This window comes from Wolffia australiana, chromosome 7 (assembly GCF_029677425.1).
Source record: "Wolffia australiana isolate 7733 chromosome 7, ASM2967742v1".
NCBI classification, from domain to species: Eukaryota; Viridiplantae; Streptophyta; class Magnoliopsida; order Alismatales; family Araceae; genus Wolffia; species Wolffia australiana.
Genome location: NC_135841.1, coordinates 10247423 through 10257924, shown reverse-complemented (window position 1 = coordinate 10257924; position 10502 = coordinate 10247423).

Here is a 10502-nt window from a genome sequence, read left to right as displayed (position 1 = left end):
TTCTACACTTTCCAATCAGTATTTCTAAGCTGGTCTGATCCTTGCATTCAAATAAAATAAATAATATTTTTCCCATAATATGTATCTCAATTTAAAACAAATTTTCCTTCTCAACATGGAAGTTCAATGAAACTACCAGTTCAGAAATATTTCAGTTGTTATTTTATTATTGTGGGTGAAGTGAATTATTGATATCAAACCAATCTACCTTAAGTTTCCGCTTTTTATCCATTAAGTTCTCTTGGAACATTATTAATCTCTAAATCTCTCTTAAATATTTCTTCATATGTGTAAACAGTTATAATGTATCATGTTTATTCTCTGTATTATAACACATAAAATTAGATTATAAATTAAAGTAACTTTAATTCAGAATTTTCCTCCGTGCTCAAAACTTAATGATTATACACATTCTTTATCGGCTTATTTCCTCTCAACTAACATCTAATTTACATCATTTTTTCCTAAATTTTTGGTCGTTTTTTCCTAAAGATTTGATATTCTTTTCATGGAGTTTCAACTGAAGGCTTATCTAAGGATAAAAAAATCCAATCTCAGAATAAAAGGAATTTCAATTTACAATTGATCAAGATAAAATATCAATAAAAAATAGAAGGATGACAACAACTGTTAAAACCCATTAAAAATGTTGGTGTTCTTTGATAACTATGATTCCTGCACACAAAAGTGAAACAATAATATGTATAGTCACTTTTAATGGTAAAAATTTTATGATTCACATTTCCTGAATGATATCTGTTTTTAAATAGAGATAATAGGAAGAGCTGAGAGATTATCTCTTAATATTGTGACATATTTTCTTGGGAGACATTATCTGTATCAGAGACAAATAGTGAATCTGTATGCAGGAACTCTTTTTCATTTTACCCTTGAATGGATTAATGACCATTTTATCTCATTCAACAAAATAGATTTAATCATTTTTAGCTTCACATCATGATTGCATGGTCAAGATGGGATCATCCACCTCTATGTAAGATGATGGATTCAAATCCCTCTCCATTGTAGTGGAAACTTTAGATAATATGTTCCTGATGATTTTACCACACATTATAAAAATCTATAATGATCAATTATACCTTGATAATCAATAACAAATTATAAAACCATGACTTGTAAAAGAATAAGAATTGTTATTCATGAGCAATGGTCTTCTCCACATGGAACAGATATTAGGGAATTAATTCTTTTAAGAACGATTAAGAATACGGTGGGAATGATGATCAGTATGGATATATGTGATAATTAATGTCAATAATTGGCCACGGTGGTTTGTGGAAGGATATGGATGGATGGATGTGAGTGATGCAGATGGAACTCAAGAACAAGATGATGATGTATCTGAAAGGAAAGTCATCTTAGATTATTCTATTCCTCCAAAATCAATAAAACTTTTGACAATGAGAGAGTTTTTACACTTCCCTTTCACCTTTTTCATTTGATACATGCTCAACACCACAAAAACACAATGGCTCTCTAAATCATTTTATTTCACTCCACCCAATAAAGTAGGAGAAATTCTGATGTAGGATGGCGGTGGGCGGAGACGATACAAATGACAGCAACGGGTCGTCGCAAGGGAGAGGAGGAGGATTTGCAGTCCTAGTGGCGGCGCGGCAGTAACGCGGCGGCGGCAAAGAAGGCAGGAGTGAACATGAAAAAAAAAATCTATTCCAAAATTCACCAACGTTTACGTCAAGGGAGGAGGGGGCCTTTTATAGCCTTCTCCCTTGAGACGTTTGGAATTACGATAAAAAAAAACCGAAAACTATTAAAAGGAAGAAAAGGAAATAAAAAAGGGATAAAAGGAAGTTTATCTCGTTAAGGGGGGGGGGGGGGTTCCCCTGTCGTTCCCCAACCAAATTCAAAGTTGATTTTTACATGGATACATGGGTCTACTTATAAATAAAAGGCTACGGAGGGAGAGAGGTAAATATAACATCAAATTTCAGGCCAAACTCCTCCTAGATTTCTAGATGTGGAAATTTGAAGTTATTCCCAGCCATTAGAATTTTTTTCCACATTGATCCATGTGTTAGATTACTAGTGTGTCACATAATTTTGAAAACTTAGAAAAGGGATAAAAGGAAGTTTATCTCGTTAAGGGGGGGGGGGGGGGGTTCCCCAATCGTTCCCCAACCAAATTCAAAGTTGATTTTTACATGGATACATGGGTCTACTTATAAATAAAAGGCTATGGAGGGAGAGAGGTAAATATAACATCAAATTTCAGGCCAAACTCCTCCTAGATTTCTAGATGTGGAAATTTGAAGTTATTCCCAGCCATTAGAATTTTTTCCCACATTGATCCATGCGTTAGATTACTAGCGTGTCACATAATTTTGAAAACTTAGAAAATACACAAAATTCCTTAAATAATTCAATAAAATATAATGCAATTCATAAAATACGTAAAATAATCCTCACTTAAAAAATATATCCAAATATAACAACATAAAGTATGAATATATATATCCACAATTAGAATTTATATATTAAATAATTCAATGTCATAAATATCTAAAATATTTATTAACAGAATTTAATAATCATTTCATTTATTAGTTTAATGTCATAAACTTATCAAAAAATTATTTTTCCACTGTCAGAAGATTATTCTATTGACAAATTCATAATTAAAATATATATTCATAACTGGTCAGCAATTTTACTTATAAAGTTAATTTCTTCAAATTCTAAATATATATATTCCGACATAAAATTTTATGAAATTTACAAATTTAGTGCCAAAAAATTCTAAAAATATATATTCCAACTTAAAAAAAGAAATTTAGAAATCTTCCGTCGTAAAATATAAAATATTTTCTTACATAGAAAAATATTTTATTTATGAATATCATGTTGGAAAAATCCCTAAAAATTAAAAATAAATCAATAAAAATGAGAACATAATTCTAAAAATATTTTTTAATAATTTTACGCTGGATAAGTCATATATATAATTTTTTTAGTTTAAATATACATTGATGCTTCATGGTAGGAATCGAATAAATTAGGGCGCTATCAATTATCCTCATCACATTCCATAGGTTTTGATACCTTTTATTTGTATTTGACATCAATCTTCAAGATGATATCAGATATATATATATATATATATATATATATATATATATATATATATATATATATATATATAAAGTTTGATATTTACTGCATATCTATTTAATGGGTATTGGATATCGTGATATCCACTAATGGTTTCTGTATACAAATATTTTTTTCAGCATCACCCGCTATACCAGAGTTATTGCCTCATCCACATGTGACATCTCCTTATGCCTATCTGACCATTAGCGCTTCCATTATTTTTTCTAGCAAGGCCTTCTGAAAAACACAAAAAAATACAATTAGGGATTTTAATGTCGGTCATTTGATCTTCTTAATAAATATTTAAAAATCAAGATTACACATGTCATTTTAGGTATCATCCTTACAGCTCCCAGTTTCAGGCCAACAGGTAGAACTCGTAAAATCAAAAGGGTAGAGTATAACTAATCATTTTCCCCTTTAGAAAGGTAAAGAATGATTGATGGACACATGATTTATTGAGTCCCTGACTTTGAGTCCTGGTAGGCATTGAGGTTGATGTTACCATTGGGGTAACCAGAAAGGCACAAGGGTTGGGCCCACTATGCTTTCACTTGGCATTAGCCCAAAGCCCTCATGTCCAGATTCCCTTTTTGCTTTATCTAGGATTGATTGTTTTGGCCATAATTCCTTTAATATAATGTATGCATTCCTTGACTTCTTCAGATATTCTTAAGGTATGCATTCTTTCTCTTCTTCGTATGTGTGCGTCCTTAAAACAAAGTGTTTGATCTACCTTATCATCACTTCCCATACATTCATTTTTCCTTACTCCTCTTCTTCTCCTTTCTAATTTTTCTCTAAAACCTATGAAAGTTTCATACACGCTTCGAAAGCCTTTAGAGACCTGCAAGGTCAAGAAAATAAAGAAATGTGGTGAAAATCAGTGGAATCTTTCATACACACTTTTAAAACCTTTTGTGACTATAAACGTCAGGAAAATAAGAGGTATATTTTTACAAGTATGGAAACCTAATAATGAAATGCCTTAGACAATATTGACAGTATGCATATATGATTGTGTCCATGTTACCTGCAATACTTTATCTGAATCAAAGATTAAAACATGCATGTTATCATTTTTATATATCATTTATCATGCATCATGTCATTCTGGAGCCAATTCTGAATCATTTTCTTAGTGATATATGGTGGACTATTTTTGCTAACCCCATTGGTTTCCAAGAAGCCAAGTTGTTGCATTCTAACATTTTTTGATTTTTAATGATTTTAAGGACTGTAGTGGTTATGGAGGACCAAGAATAAGTGAACAAATTATGCAGCCACCACAGGAATTATGTCCCCACCAGTGGGAGCAATCTCTTCGAGCCGGCATAGTGATAACATCCAATGAAGACAATAAACTGTGCTTGTATACTTGATTTTTCTATTTATTTTAGGTTTTCACTTGAATGAATAACCATTCAGGGTTGAAATATGAAAATTATAATGTATTTCCTAAGGTCTATTTTCATTATTTCATTGCTTACTAAGACTAACCCACTGGACATAGAGTCAAATAGATTTTTCTCATATCTTCTTGGTGTTTTAACTAAAATTCAAGACTAAGTTAAATTAAATGGTGATTTACACATGAATGGGAGAGAAAAAAAGAATCTCAAGCCATGGAACAGAACAGATAACCTAAGAAATGGCCCATACAATAAAACGATGCCCCACACAAAAGAGGTCCATTTTTTTAGCCTAATTAAGGTGTTTTAAGAGCTGGATCAAGTAAAGGCAAGAATTGGGGAACTAACCCAAAATTTGAATTTGGAAAGTCTCTCTCTAAAACTCTGCAATAAGGGACATGGATCCAGGATGGAGATTGATTCATCCTATCCCTCCACACATTTGGAGTCAAATAGCAGGGCTAGGAGAGATAAAACATGTATATTTAAACTCTTCCCTTCTCTCTTTTTTATCTTATATTGGATTTCTTCTCCCAAATTATTTTTTTTCACCTAATGTATCAGGCTTATTTGATCCATCCTTACTATACAAGAGTGTGGGAGAGAGAGTTAAATTTGATCTGGATTCTTGGAGAAAAAACACCACTCAGTTCTTGGGGGAAGTGATGATAAGGTTTGTGCAATCTCCTATTTTTCATTTAAATTTTCTCTTCATGTGCTGGAAACAAAAATTCTAGAGGATACTCTAGAAATAAAGCTTTCCAACACCACAAACCATGTGTAAAATTTCATTTCTAGCTCAAGTTATAGATAATTTATGACACACACGTCATCACTACTCACTTGTACCTACTACTACTCAATCGGACCACAATGCACGCATCCAGCGGTTGACCAGTTGCAGGCTAAACTCACATGTTGATCAGCAATACTGACAAACATATTTTTCTCACTTGGCCACTACTGAGTCAATTCTATCATCTCCAGCCAAACTAAACTAAGTAGAGCTGAACCAAACAAAAACAAAGGTATTTTATTTAGTATCTATTTTTTTAATTGGGAAGATTTCTAAAAGGTCATGAGATTTTCCTTAAAATCAAATAAAAGATATTATAATATAATAAGAAAAAATAAATATTTTTCATAAATTAGTGTGAAATAGTTTCCTTTCATATTCATTGAAATTAATACCTAGAAAAATATTACAAAATCCAAAAATAAATAAATAAAATATGAGGGAGGATGGGGAAAGCTTGGACCTACTTATCCCAATAAGACCCCAACAAGGTTCTACATGAAAGAGGTTACATATGATATTGCTGAGCTGAAAGGGTTATTTATGTGATTGTAGTATGTCATTTTGTCTCATCCCTAGTGAATCGAAGAGTTTGGAGGGATAGGTGACATAGAGAGGTCCCCAATTTTGATTCGCGTCCCATTAGCATTTTTTATCTGAGTCTGTTAGATATTTTCTTTTGGTTTGGATTCAGAAATGAAACATTTTTTTAGGTGATTTCTTCTTTTCTAATTTCATCAGTTCTTTGCCGCTCTTAAACTCGCGCTTGATCTAGATTTGTTTGTTATAATAAATAATAAGACTTCTAAATATATTGAAATACATTGCTTAACAAACCTTTTAATTTTTCATTGCTTCCTGTTTCTGGATTTTACCCTCATTTTGTATTGAGTGATGAATTTTTACAAATATTATTGCATTAATCTGAGCCTTAAAATGGCATAGTTTAACCTAGTTTGTGGTCTACCATGCAGAAAATTGACACATGTGATTATGTGCACGATAATTGTGTACCCTTTTTTGGTGTTCATAAGCATGGGTACCTAGTTTGCTAGGAAACTTCTTGACAATAGGTACAAATCTTCATGTATCAAGTGTATTGCTTGTGCCAAAAACTGATGCCCACATTATAGTTGAGCCTACAAGTGAATTCATGGGTGGGTTAGTTCACGAACCCAGAATCAAGCTCATGTCAACCCCATGTCCAAACTTGTTTCTGAGCTAGTACATGAGCCTATTTCCATGATGTGACAAAGTCCACATGCAACACATGCCGGAAGTCAGCACAGTGCATTAGCATGTACTCATGCCCACACGCAACCCAACCTACATGCATGACAAGTGCCTTTTCCATGACAAAGCACGTGCCAGCACTCATGCCTACCCCTTGCACTTTTTCTCTTGATTTATCTCACTTTTTATCTATGGTTCTAACTGATGGAAATATATGTGGTCGGCAACCCAATCACACATTTCATGTCGTGTTCCATGTTCATTAATAGAACATATTCATTATATGTGTGATGCTTATAATGAAGTCCATGAATACATGATCAGACTTAGTGAATTATGATGAGATCGTAATACGGAGATCACTAGTCTTAAAGCATGTGTTCTAAATATTCCTATTCAAAGGATACGCGAGAAGGACAGCGAAGTATCAGGATAGAATAGCACTATCTAGCCTCACTCATACGATGAGTAGGGCCGGTCTCATAGCCATTAGTGTGGAGACACTAAGGATAGAAAGTGGGTACTCTTTAGTGGAAAGAGTTCACTGAATCCATGAATGGTATTATACCAAAGTGTCAATCAAGTTGATTCATGTCACAATTGTGTAAGTGGTCCTTAGACCTAACACACCAAAGACGTCTTGTGGACAAACAGTTGTACTTTGACTATGACCAACGTGTCCCTAATCATGGGATTCTAAATAGTCTGAGTTCAGTGCATCGAGAAGTTCACGAAGGTGATCAAGTGGTCAAGATGGGATCACCCACCCTCAGTATAAGAGGTGACAGCTCAAGGAAGACGATGTGATGAAGTCCTTGGCCAAGGTAGTGAAATATCAGAGAAGAGTTCTCCGATGATTTTCAAAAATGCATCAGTACTAACTCGGATGACCAATTAGGGTTTGACAATTGGCCATACTCTAAGTCATCCAAGGAGCATCAAGTGGATGAGGGACTATATGTACACGGTAACTGATGACAAAGAGGTTCTACGAGTGAGTCGATACACACTCCTTTCTATCTTGTAGAGCAGAAGGTGTAGCTTGGTTCCCCACATGTTGGAGACTCAACCTATCGATTGGGTTAAATTGGTCTGATGTTGATTAATCTATATGATGATATAGTTTATTAATTTGGAAGGCCAATAAAGGTCATTGGGCCTTTGGAGTCATTAACTAGACTGATACATGGCCCTAGAGGGTCACACGCGAATGGTATTTTGGATGTCGGAAGATATACTTAAGTTTTGGGAGTTTTATGAAAAATACCCTCTCAGTATAAATATGAGAAGGCCCTGAATGAAATTCACCCAGGCAAAAATTGTTCAGGGGCCTTCCCCTTCTTCTCCTTTCTCCCCACACTTCCTCTCCATTCCCGATGCGATTGGGATGGCATAACGACGGTGACGGAGATTAAACGGGGCTCGTCAATGAGGATGAAGAGATCTGACGTGCCGAGGACCGCGTGGATATTTCTAGAGGCTGAACACTTGAGCATCTCAACTCATCTCGCTCGGAGACCCAAGAAATCACAGATGCGATCCGTCCCGAGGTACTTCATTTCAATGGTTTTATTGATACCGTACAATTTTGCTTAAGTCTTCCGTTGTGTATCATTTTGATTTCTTCATCCAGATATAGGCCTCTAGAACCCAACATGAACCAAGATTATTCTTTATTTTATTAAACAAGATTTCATTTTTTAACTCTATCTCCCTATGGATTGAGTCTTCATTCATTCTATACCTGTTTTTTTATAAATTATGGTGAATTAAACATTTATTATATAGTTTTTTTAACAACCACATTTTAACCCCTAACTATTTGGTGTACATGAGAAAAAATTTTAGAATGGCATAAAGACATGGATAAAATGACTTTGGTCAATGAGAGTTAACTCTACTACCAGACGGTAGACTGAAACCTTGTGGTATGATACATTATAACATCAGAATGCATCCTTGCAATATCACATTTCTCATCATTTGATGAGTATTTCTATACGAATGAAATGGAATAAAAATCTATCTAATTCTATATAGTTTCAGATATCTGGAGAACGCTTTAAGTGTGAGTAAATTATGTAGTGAAAATATTTCCTAAAAATCCCTAGTATTTAACTACTAATGGTAAAGGTATCCATGGAATGCAGATAGGGAGCAAGAAATAACACATTATTCAATTACAAGTTTGGAATATTCCCTAATAATGTTTTGGAAATTTTCCCATGATTGAGACTCAGTATCAAGCTATCATAGTTCATTAATTAAGGCCGATAAACTAAAAATAATTTCCCTTTGATATTTCTCATTTCTGTTATGGAAAACAAGGCTTCTGCATATAGGTTGATTCCACATGTATTAACAAGGCCATCATAGAATGTGATACATATAATATTTTCCACCTAGATCCGTTTTGGAGCATTAATCTATTGACAAAAAATGCAAATACTTTATCTCAATCTCAATAAAATTTCATTAACAATTTAAATCATCTCAGACTCCAAATTTTATAAACTCATATCAATAAAATTAATATTAATAATTTTATTTAGTATAAGTACAATGTTAATTATCACACACCATTTGAAATCTTAATATATGTCTGAATCCATTGCTTATGTGTTAATTTATCCTATCCCTCGTCAATGTATGTGTGCCTATATTAATTTATTAGTTCTTTTTAGTTCTTTGTGCCCATTTATTTGGAAACTTAAGTTATTAGTTCTTTTTAGATCTTGTTGCCTATATTAATCAACTCTATGGAAATAAAAAAGTGTCTCTCCTCCCAACATATTCTGCTGGTGCTAAGCAGTGATGTTGCATAGTAATAAGTGTGTATTAGTGACATTTTGTTCATAAATTCATTTTTGAATTGGAGTGCTTCTAAAATACTATTATTGGTTTTTCACGTATTGAATGAAGTTTTTGTTTATTGTTTTATTCTGCTTTATATGGAAATTGAATTATCTTCATAGAGTTCTAAGTTTCAAGAGAATCATCACTTTGCTTCATAATATTAGAGGCCTGGGTTGGCTCTAAATAAACCCTCAGTAACTGACATGTGTCCTTAGTGAATTATGGTTGATTCCTTTGTAATAAGAGTGTAGCAAGAAAAAAAAAAATAATAATAATGGTTATCTATCATTCCCTGAACCGAATTAAAGAGCCTCAGATTCTCTCCCCCAACTCTCATTTCCATCAGTTCTCAAAACATAGATATCTTCCTATTTATAATAACATATCTATATTCCCTTCATTTTTTTGATCCATCAAAATCTTTCATGAAATGTCACTGAAATTTCCATAGTTAGGACTTGAATTCATTTCATGGATCTCAGAAAAAGGTATAAGAACTAAAAAAAGTTTTACATTGATTCTGTAAGTAGAGGTTATTGATCTCTTTTGAGATTGATCTCCAAAGAGAATGATAAATACCAGATCCCACATCCTAGAGAGAGATTCCATTCCAGAGCAATAAAGGAATATGTGGGGTTGTTCATTCATAAGGTCCTGAACAAACCTCCTAGAAATATTTGTACAGTATTTTAAATTCAAAAATGAAAGGAAAATATCAAAACTTTATAAACTGTTTATATGCCCTACTTTCCTAGAAACTAATCTCGACGTCACCTTCTTGAAGTCCTACTTGGCATCCAGACTTGTCCAGCACACCTTCTCGACAAAATCAATTCGTAGCTTACAAATAAATACTTGTGAAGAGAACCTCCCAGTGGCTAACTATTTTAGTTTGTAGGTAGCTTCAAAATGTTTCATAATTTAAATGCCCAAACAATTAATCACGGGGTGCTCATAATTACATGGTTCACATACACCCATTTCCATAGCTTTGTTACGAGGTGATATTTTTTCAATCTCTCTACAGATAATCATTATAAAAAATTAAAATACTATAATATGTGAGGAAATTT